General features: G+C 53.2%; 1 pseudogene; it reads left to right on the forward strand.

The window, feature by feature from the left end:
* The first annotated feature begins 258 nt into the window (after positions 1-258).
* Positions 259-11,233, forward strand: LOC123084139 (cytochrome P450 87A3-like; annotated as a pseudogene).
* The last annotated feature ends 285 nt before the right edge of the window (positions 11,234-11,518 follow it).

Consider the following 11,518-nt stretch of genomic DNA (forward strand, 5'->3'; position numbering starts at 1 on the left):
GCTGGTATATTTACCTTTTCTGAGGCAATAAATTGTGACTTATAAAACGAAAAAACAGAAAAATTGAGATAAACCCTATAAACCGGAAGGAATGGAGTACTAATTAACTTACCACATTTGCCATGGTGTAGTTTAGTCTATGTACTCCCCTTAAAATTATTTTGTCCCGCGCTAACCATATATATATAAGCATGTACAGTCCGCAGTGCACACAACTAATAACTGCACCCCTCATTTCCTTACTAGTTGGACTTGGAGATGGACATTTCTGTTGCTCAATATGTAGCTTTCTATGGGGTTATACTTGTGATTGGATGGCTATTACACTGGGTATACAGATGGATTAACCCAGTTTGCAACGGGGTTCTTCCTCCCGGCTCCATGGGAGTGCCAATTATTGGTGAGACCTTGGACTTCCTCAAGGCAAGCCCTTCCTTGGACATCCCAGACTTTTTGAAACTAAGGATGAAAAGGTAACGTGTACCACTTGTTGAATTAATCATACTACTACTATTTACTCCCGCCGTTCCTAAATACAAGTCTTTATAGAGATTTCACTATGGACTACATACGGAGCAAAATAAGTGAATCTATCCTCTAAAATACATCTATATACATCCGTGTGTGGTCTATAGTGAAATCTCTACAAAAACTTATATTTAGGAGTTGTCATTTCTCATCATTGCAAAAAAGTAAACATACGATGGACCTGTGTAAGACAATAGGCTTTGGGGGGAACCGGCACAACCCTCTAGGGGTGACCTATCACATATATATATATAATGAGGTGGTATACAACGTTACAATATACACATGGAAATACAGTCTAACACCCTCCCTCAATCTTAGCCACTTTCTAATGAATCTAGAAGGGTAAGATTGCGCCTGCAAGTCTCAAACTGTGGCAAAGGCAATGGCTTGGTGAAGATGTCAGCAAGTTGATCCTTGGAAGAAATAAACTTGATCTGTAGTTGCTTCTGAGAGACACGTTCACGCACAAAGTGATAGTCAACTTCAATGTGTTTCGTTCGGGCATGGAATACCGGATTTGCAGAAAGGTATGTAGCACCGATGTTATCACACCAAAGAACAGGAGGCTGTGATTGGGGTATACTTAACTCCTGAAGCAAGGACTGTACCCAGATAATCTCTGATGTGGCATTGGCCACAGCCTTATACTCAGCCTCAGTACTGCTACGCGAGACAGTAGCCTGTTTCCGAGCACTCCAGACAATCAGGTTAGAGCCAAAGAAGACAGCATAACCCCCCGTGGATCGCCTGTCATCCGGATTGCCAGCCCAGTCTGCATCAGAATATGCTGAAAGACAACCAGAGTCAGACGGCCGAATATGCAAACCATGAGCCACCGTGAAACGAATATAGCGCAAAATCCGCTTAACAGCAGACCAATGAGTGTCACGGGGTGACTGCAGATACTGGCAGACTCGGTTAACAGCATAGGAAATGTCTGGTCGCCTGATCGTCAAGTACTGGAGCCCACCAACAATACTCCGGTACTCGGTCGCATCAGAAGAAGAAAGAAGCACACCATCAACAGCATTGAGCTTATCAGTGGTAGACATGGGTGTAGTCGTCGGTTTGCACTTAAGCATCCCAGCTCGCTGCAACAAATCCAGAGAGTACTTCTTCTGCGTCATAACAAGACCAGCAGCACGAGAAGTAACCTCCACACCAAGAAAGTAATGAAGCTTCCCAAGGTCCTTGACCGCAAAATCAGCACCAAGTGAGTGAACAAGCGCAGTAGCAGCCGACTGAGAGGAGCTGACCAAAATGATATCATCTACATAGACCAACAAGTGCATAGTAACCTCAGGCCTTTGAAGAAGAAACAATGAGGAGTCAGCAGTTGATGATGCAAAACCATGAGCACGAAGAGCCATTGCAAGACGAGCATGCCAAGCACGAGGAGCCTGCTTCAGACCATAAATTGCCTTGGACAGACGACAGAGATGATCAGGGCGATCCGGATCAGAGAAACCCGGAGGTTGGCGCATGTAAACCTCCTCCGCCAAGACACCATGCAGAAAAGCATTTTGAACATCAAGCTGACGAAGAAACCAACCTCGAGTAACAGCCAGAGAGAGAAGAAGTCTGATGGTAGTAGGCTTGACCACTGGACTGAAGGTGTCTTCATAGTCAAGTCCAAAACGCTGTCGAAAACCACGAGCAACCAGACGAGCCTTATAGCGCTCAATGGACCCATCAGAATGCCTCTTCACTTTGAAAACCCATTTGGAATCAATGACATTTACCCGTGATTGTGGAGGAACAAGAGTCCATGTCTGATTGCGAAGAAGCGCTTGATACTCCTGCTCCATGGCCTCTCTCCAATGAGGAATGCGCATAGCAGCTTGATACGTGCGTGGCTCAGAGGATGGATCTGCGAGAGCAGCAGACATGCACGCCGCTAACCAAGCAACTGTGCCATCGTGACGTTGCTTAGGCTGAAAAATGCCACTCCGACTGCGCGTATGTGGACGTAGAGCAGCAGCAGGAGCCGGCGGAGGCGAAGGTGACGGAGACGTGACGGTCGCCGGAGATGCAGGAATCACCTCAGGCGAGCTCGGGACAGACGACTCCGGGCTGCATGGCGAAGACTGGCCCGACGACAGGGGCTTAGAGGCCATGGGCGAACCGAGGGTGGGCGAGGCCAGCTCCGGTGACACCGTCCCAGATGGCCTTGGCGAGGCGAGAGCAGGCGAGGCCGGCCCTGGTGAGAAGGGCCCAGACACCCTGGGCGAGGCAGGGGCGGGCGAGGCCAGGCCTGGTGATGACTGCCCCGACGCCCTGGGCGAGACGGGGACCGAGGAGGCCGGCCCAGTCGGCGGGGTTGCAGGGCGCGACGATGGCGAAGGCAGCCCAGAAGCCAGAGGCGACCGGGCCAGGACGTCCATCGGCCGTGCATGAGCACGAAAACCGAGGCCATGCAGGGGCGCCATGTGCTCCTCATGCACAACAGAAGGTGCCGAGGATGAAGGCGATGGCGACGAAGAGGAAGACGGCGCTTCCAGAATCTCCAAATGAGCCCCACGACCAGTGCCTGCATCATGGTTAGGCAACAATAGAGGAGAATATGCAACATCATCAAATTGGTCAGAAGCAACAGAGGATGAATGCATGACAGGTGGCTCGGTAGTGGACACAGGGAGTTTGGCAAAGGGAAAAACATGCTCATCAAACACAACATCCCGAGAGATGTAGACACGATTAGTGGGAACATTAAGACATTTGTATCCTTTATGAAGAGAGCTATAACCAAGAAAAACACACTTCTTGGAACGAAACTCGAGCTTACGCTTGTTATATGGACGGAGATGGGGCCAGCAAGCACACCCAAACACCTTGAGAAAGGTGTAATCCGGTTGTTCATTAAGGAGAACTTCAATGGGAGTCTTCATATTCAAAACACGAGTGGGAGTACGATTGATGAGAAAACATGCAGTGGTGAAAGCATCACTCCAAAAACGAAATGGAACAGATGCATGGGCCAAAAGAGTCAGACCAACTTCAACAATGTGACGATGCTTACGTTCTACTGAACCATTCTGCTGATGTGTATGTGAACATGCTAAACGGTGAGTGATCCCAAGCGACTGAAAGAAGGAGTTGAGGTTGCGATACTCGCCACCCCAGTCCGACTGAACATGAACAATTTTGTGCTTGAGAAGGCGTTCAACATGTTTTTGGAACTGAACAAAAATTTCAAACACATCAGATTTACGTTTGATAAGATAAAGCCAGGTAAAGCGGCTGTAAGCATCAACAAAACTGATATAATAATTATGACCACTAACAGAAGTCTGAGCAGGACCCCATACATCTGAAAACACAAGTTTTAAAGGATGTTTCACCTCACGACTGGACTCCGAAAAAGGAAGTTGATGACTCTTCCCCTGCTGACAAGCATCACACACTGCTACATCTTTATTACTAGACACACTAGGAAGCTCATGACGACGCAAAACATGCCGGACAATAGGTGTGGCTGGGTGACCAAGACGAGCATGCCACTGTGACGGAGATACCCGAACTCCACTGAAGACGCGAGCGACGCCAGGATGCTCCAGACGATAGAGACCTTGGCAGAGCCGCCCACTAAGAAGAATGTCCCTCGTGCCTCGATCCTTAATAAAAAGATCAAAAGGATGAAATTCACAAAGCACATTATTATCACGAGTGAGTTTAGGAACTGAAAGAAGATTACGTGTCACAGATGGAACTCGAAGAACATTGCGAAGTTGAAGACTCCTATTGGCATGTCTAGTGAGAAGTGATGCTTGACCAATATGAGAGATGTGCATACCTGCTCCATTGGCGGTGTGGATCTTGTCGGAGCCATGGTAGGGTTCACGAGTGTGAAGCTTCCCCATCTCACTGGTCAGGTGCTCTGTCGCCCCAGAGTCCATGTACCAGTGGGGATCAATGGAGTAGGACTGAGTGTGTCCCTGTGGCTTCTGCGGCGGCGGACGATCAGCCATGGCGACCTGACGAGCAAAGTTGCGTGTATCCTTCCCGTCATTGCCAAGACCAAGAAAACCCCGCTGGAAGCGCTTGTGACACTTCGAGGCCCAGTGCCCATCGCGACCACAAAGCTGGCACACACGTGGACCGCCAGCCCCTGGTAGCGTCGCAGTAGGAGGAGGGGCCGAGGCGGGTGGTGGTGACTGCCCCGAAGGAGCCCCTGGCGGGTGGTGGCGGCGTTTGCCGAGAGGGCGCCGTTGCCCCTGAATCGGCGCGTCTCGACTCGTTGCTCAGTAAGCAGGAGGCGTGAAAAGACCTCGTGTGCTGGCATGGGCGTGGAGTTGCCCCTCTCATTGATGATCTCAACTAGGGCGTCATACTCCTTATCAAGACCATTGACAATAAACGAGTTGAACTCGGAGTCGGTGAGGGGCTGTCCAATGGAGGCCAGCATGTCGGCGAGACTCTTGACTTTGTTTTAGAACTCAGTGGCGGTGGAGTCAAGCTTCTGACACTCCCCAAGTTGGCGACGGAGCCCAGATACACGAGCCTGCGACTGTGCCGCAAACGAGCGCTCAAGAATAGTCCATGCCTCGTGGGACGTCTTGGCGAAGACAACAAGCCCAGCAACGGCCAGAGAGAGCGACCCCTGGATGTAGGAGAGGTTCGCCTGATCCTGCCCTGTCCAGACATGGTGAGCCGGATTATAGACCGGACCATGCACGCTGTCAACCAGCGCAGGAGGGCAAGGGAGAGAGCCGTCGACATAGCCAAGCAGGTAGTGACTCCAAAGAAGCGGAAGAACCTGCGCGCGCCAGAAGATGTAATTGTCCGACGACAACTTGATGGTGATGAGATGGCCGAAGTGAAACGGCGGCGGCGGCTGCGATCCCATCGAGGAGACTGGCTGAGGTGAGAACACCGTGGAGACAGTCGGAGGGGCAGCCGGCGCGGTGAAAGAGGGCGCGATGGCCGCGGTTGACGCCGCGAAGCCTGCCAGCGCGACATCCTCCGCCACCAGCGGCGCAGTGGCCGAGGGTGCGACAGCCGCGGTTGACGGGGCGGCGGTGGTGTGGGCCACAAGCGCCTGCCCGGGCGAAGTAGCAGCCAGCGGGAGCGCGAAGAGGGAGCCGACGCTCCGTGTCCCGATCGGCGCCTGAAGGGAGGCGGCATCCAGCGGCCTCGAGAGAAGTGCCGCGAGGGAGGCCGACAGAAAACCGGTGGAGGTGGAGCCGGACGCAGCGGCGGACGTCATAGCAGTCGGGCGACGGCGGCGGCGGGCGCGGCGGCGGCAGCGGCGGCGGCGGCGGCGGCGGCGGCGGTTTAGGGTTTTTAGGCGGAAGCGGACGTAACCTAGCGTGATACCATGTAAGACAATAGGCTTTGGGGGGAATCGGCACAATCCTCTAGGGGTGGCCTATCACATATATATATAATGAGATGGTATACAACGTCACAATATACACATGGAAATACAGTCTAACAACCTGATTCTCCATAGTACTAGTATATATATCGTCCTAGCTAGTGCTTCGGGTCAATTACTGGTTGTGCAGGTACGGCCCAGTTTTCAAGACAAGCTTGCTGGGTCAGCCTGCAGTTATTTCCACCGACGCAGAGGTCAATCGATTTGTGTTTCAGCACGAGGACACCTTGTTCACTATCGGGTACCCTTGGGTAGTGACTAAGATATTCGGTGAGAAGAGCATCCAAGCCTTCCATGGCACAATCCACAAGTTCGTTCAGAGATGCACCTTCACACTGCTCGGCCTCCAAAGCCTCAGAGAGGTGCTCCTTCCTGAGATGGAGGGCGCCGTCAGGGAAGGCCTTGCTGCATGGGCCACCAAGCCGAGCGTCGACGTGCGCGGCGGTGCGCCTGACGTAAGTGCATGCCTTGCCCTTGGTTTCAAACCCATTTCTCCTTTCTGTAATTTGAGTTGCTCCTGCATGCATGGTGTATATACAAATGGGGGTGCTATCTACGGAGTACTATCTATCTATCTATCTATCTATCTATCTATCTATCTATCTATCTGGTTGGGTACGGTCTGCAGGCCCTCCTCTGGCGCTCCCACGGGCGGCAGGGGAGGAAACCCTAGCCGCCGCCGAACCGCGACCCTCTCCCTATCCCTCCCCTCGCCGCCGCCAGGGCGTGTCGGCGGGCGAAGCCCGCCCGGCATGGGCGGCGGCGGTGCTTTCTCTCCTTCTCGCGAGGCAGGATCGCCGTGGGGCGATTTACCCTGGCCGGAACGCGGCGTTGTGCGGGACGCGGCGACGCTGGGCTGCCACGGTGGGTGGCGTGGAGGGCTGCACGAGGCGGGCTGCGTGATGGCGGCGCCCGTCGGCGGGATCTGGCGCTCGTCGTTGGCGTTCGTCGTCGGCGGCAGCGGGACTGGCGCTCGCGCTGGTCGGGCGCGCCCCTCGTGGGGAGCCTCGGATCCATGGCGGCGGCCCTCGCTGGTGGTACGCGGCGTAGCTTCAGCGGGCGGCGCCGGCGTGGGTAGGTGGGCCACTTCCCTGGCCATGTGGATGGCGGGGCGGTGGTGGGCTTCGGCTGCGGCGACGGTTCTTCGCTGGATGTTGGTGGCCATGGTGATGTTCGTCCTCGACCCCGATGTACTCCGATCTGTATCGGATCCGGCCCTTGGTGGCTTCGGCCACCGTTCATGGGTGCTGGCCTTGCAGATCCGGTGGCTGGAAGGGTTCCGGGGGAATCTCTTGGCCGGCGTGGCGGCCACTCCGATGGCAGTGCATTTGGGTGTTGCTTTCCTCGTTGGAGGCTTCGGAGAGGAACTCCTTTCTTCTACCCCTCCCAGGAGCTCAGGTGAAAATCTCAGACCCCCCTGTTCCAAGCAACGACGACACCAAGGTGGCGTGCTCCTTCCTGAAGGCGTTGCTCGAGGGCTGCTCAAGCGGTGGTGGAAGTGGTGGCGGTTCGGCGTCGACACATGCATTCTGGTCAGCTTCATCCTGGAGGTTGCGGCGACGTAGGCGACGCTCGTCTGGTGGAGCTACTGCCGATGGTCGAGGCATCGTCGGCAGTCTGCGCCATCAGGCTCGGGGTGCTCAGGGGGAAACCTCAGATCTGGGTCTTCCGGATCGGATGATGATGGCGTTTTATCGCTTTCCCTTCTGGGGGCATCGTTTTGGAGCAAGTGCTGGCTGGAGGGATGGTGGAGCGGTGCTTCATCTCACACATTGATGGCGGCGGAGATCGATGGCATGGCGCTGTGGAGACTCGACGTCCGATGCGCGGAGATGGGCTCGCGCAGGAGGAGGTTGCTATCTGGCGTCATGGTGACGTCGATGGCAGAGTGGCCAGACAAGGTAGAAGCCTCAATATGATCTGAAGACCTGTGGAAGATGGCGGCGACGACACACGAGTGCGTCTGACCAGATTGTCCTGGTAGGTGGCTCGGCTGGGGAGTCCGAATGAGTTTCGGCTTCCGGCTTTTGATGTTAGGCTTAGGTGAGTGGTCTGGGTAGTGGCCCAGCTAGCACCCCTTCATCATATTGGATAGGAGTAGCGGCATATGTTGCCAAGATGGTGGATTCAGACACATTGTTGTAATACTTTGTACGGTCCTCGTGAATAATCAATAAAGTGGCCGTATGCATCTCCCAGATGCAGAGGCCGGGGTCATCCTCCTTTTCTAAAAAAAAAAAATCTATCTATCTATCTATCTATCTATCTATTTGTTGATATATATTGCAGCTTCTGTTCGAGATGGTGACGAGGAGGTGCGTTGGTTTCGATTCCACCAAGTCAAGAGAACTGAGGGACAAGTTCGATGCGCTTTTCACAGGATTGTTCTCCTTTCCAATATATTTCCCAGGGACACCATTTTACCGATGCATGCAGGTAGGTATACAAATTGTTTGTTTGCAAGATCTCAAGTGCTCAATTATATTTTGAGTTTGGACTGAGAAACCTGGATTAAAATGCCCTACTCTACTTGTATAGCCTTCAATTAAGAGATACTTTAATTAATAATATGCTTGCGCGTGTAGGCCAGGAAAAATGTGCAGAAGATACTACGGGATACGTTGGCGGAGAGGTTAAGTACACCAGGGAAGAAACATGGCGACCTCCTTGACGTAATTGTCCAAGAGCTGCAGGGTGAAGGGCCGTTAATAAGTGAGAGTTTTTACGGTACCCTGGTACTCCCTCGGAGTAACATGGAGTACCAGTAAAATCTGACCACTCGTATTAAAGGGTATTATAGACTTTCTCAGAAATTAAAAGGGTACTTTTGTTTAACCTAATAGCTGGAGTTTCATGAAAGTTGCCGCCGCCGCGATAAACGATTTGCCGTGCTAGTGCTTATGTACGCGGGAAGGATCATCAATCAATGAGTAAAAAATATCTAATCCTCCATGCATGAGCACACACTGAATCAACTAATCGGTGGTTTGGCCATGGATTTCCGTGCCATGCAGCCCGTGCAGGGCACCAGTTGAACGATTGGACAATAAAGGCCAACTCTACTGCGCGACCCTAAACGGACGTCCGGATTGGTTGGATTTTGTCTCTTTGGAGCGCCGATAGGTTCGCCCGTGTCCGGCTTTGTCAGATGGGTCGTGCGTGCGCCCACCGCACGGCCGCGCCTCAAATCATGTCCGGGGTGGACGTGAATAAAAAAAATATAAAAACTAAAATGAAATAACTAAAAAGGTAAATAAACGCATTTAAAAAAACATAAAACATATATAGGGGTCGGCCACAAAATGGCCCAGTTTCCACAGCCACTTAAAAGGCCCAGTTTCATAATTAACATATAAAAACAAAATAAAAAAACGCTTCGCGCGCGCTCCTGCCGCGCCCGTCGATGCCGTGGCCGTCGCCGTCTTCACTGGCCGCCGGTGTCGTCGTCGTCGCTGACGAGGTCGACGTAGGCCGGCGGCGTCCACAGGTGGGCCGACGGTGCGTGGTAGATGGGGGCGGGCTGGACGGCCGGAGGTGCCTCCACCACCTCCTCCCGTGGCGACGCCTCCCGCTCCGGTGACCGCGGCGGAGTGGGGCACCAGTTCACGCCCACGCGGCCGGCCATCTCCGGAGCAGTGCAGGACCAGCCCCACCCCTGGCCCAGCAGTTGCTGGAACGTGGCCACCGGCTCCTCCTCCTCGGGGATGGCTACCTCGCCGGCAGCGGAGCGGGCCGTCATCTCCTCCAGGCCCTCCCATTGCCTCTCATCGTGCGTGTACATGGAGTCCTCCATGACACGCGCCATGAGACGGGCCTCCTCCTCCTCCGTCATGCGAGGAGGTGGTGGTGGCGATGGAGACGGCGGAGGCGATGGCGTGGGCGTGACGCCGCGCACCCGCCTACGCCCGCGCTCCTGGGGAGCAGGCGCTGCGTGCTCCTGTCGTGGCCGCCGCGGCCCCATCGAGGTGCCAGCGAAGAACGACGCGCGCCTGGTGTCATGCTCGTCACAAAACCAGGTGTCCCAGAGCCCGGAGTCGGGGGCGTACCTGGGGTCGTAGAAGAGGTCGTCGGGGAGGAGGCGGCGGCGGCGCTCGATCTCCATGTCGCGCTCACGGCCGCTCGTCGGGACCGGCGGGATCGGGACCCGGTCGGTGGAGAGATGCCAGTTATTGTGGAGATGGACGTCGCTCCAGGGGAGCGGCGTCCTCGTCTCCCAATAACGGCAGCACACCGACGAGCGGATGTAATGCCAATCGCGCTCGTCGGCGGACGTGGGCGCGATGGAGAAGGCGGGCGGCGCGGGGGCCCGGCATGGTGGCGATGGCGAGCCGCGGCAGCGTCCCGACAAGGAACCAGCCTCGCGGCCGTGCTTGCCTTTGCGGCCCATGGCTGCGGGCGGCCGGCCGGCGAGGTGTTGGCTAGGGTTTGGGACTGGGGCTGTCGGGTTTCGAGGAGGCCGCGGGATGGCGTGGGGCAATGTGGACGACGACCTGTCCACGCTTCCCATATAGTCTCTGCATGCATCACAACTGGATTCATCACCAGTACCTGTAGTTTCTAAGTTTGACTAAATTTTCCTTTTCAACTGAAGGTGACCAATGAGATTATTTGAATAAGCAATGCCGTAGTTGGAATATTCAGAAAAACTCTCACCGATGTACAAGTCAACGGTGAACACTCATAAACATCAACGCAATATAGTAATTTTTTTTGTTCACTAACAAAGCAGTAGAGTTACATAGAAATGTGTTGATTCCTTCTTCCCGTAGGCTACACAATTCCAGCCGGGTGGCAGGTCATTGTGAACCCCATGGCAGTTCATCTCAACGAAGAATTGTTCGAAGATCCACTGAAATTTAACCCATGGAGGTGGATGGTTAGTGAAGACATTGAAATGGCTGCATTATTTCAATTATATTCCCAATTTTCTACCTGAGAGATTCTGTTGGAACTAACGTTGTGGGTGTAAATAAATTTGACAAATCTGAAAATGGAGGATGAGTCAAAGCGCAGCACAATGTTGAAGAATTTCTTGCCATTCGGAGCAGGCATCAGGGCATGTCCTGCCGCAGAGTTTGTCAAGCTGTTTGTATCACTTACCCTCCATATTTTGGTGATGGAGTATAGGTGCATACTTTTTGCAGTTCAAAGCATGTTGCCTTTAATTAGATCATGCACCGTGCTTGTTGATATGCAGTGTGTAATTTTACCTTTCTACGCAGATGGGATGAAATGAAAGGAGCTGATGCATTTCGTAGCGCGGATGTTATGTTCCCGCACGGCTATCACATTCGACTCAGAACAAAGGACGGCAAAATTAATTGATGCAGATACCAAATGGAACGCCTATCAAACTTCTCAGGATGTCAAGGTTTAGCCGGACATGACGAGGGCGGGACCGCGCGCTTCTCTTCTTGAAGATGTTATTGCTAAAGAAGTCGATTTAGTCGCATATGTGTTGAATTCATATCTTGTAATGGTTCTGTCATAGTGGTCCATGTTATGTACATTATTTGTTGATGGCTTTGACCTCGTTGTCTTGCATCAAGTTAAATAAATATGGTTATTTGCATCATAATGACGAAGAGACCCTAGTTTTTTTTTTTGAGA

Source organism: Triticum aestivum, chromosome 4A (assembly GCF_018294505.1).
Source record: "Triticum aestivum cultivar Chinese Spring chromosome 4A, IWGSC CS RefSeq v2.1, whole genome shotgun sequence".
Lineage (NCBI taxonomy): Eukaryota > Viridiplantae > Streptophyta > Magnoliopsida > Poales > Poaceae > Triticum > Triticum aestivum.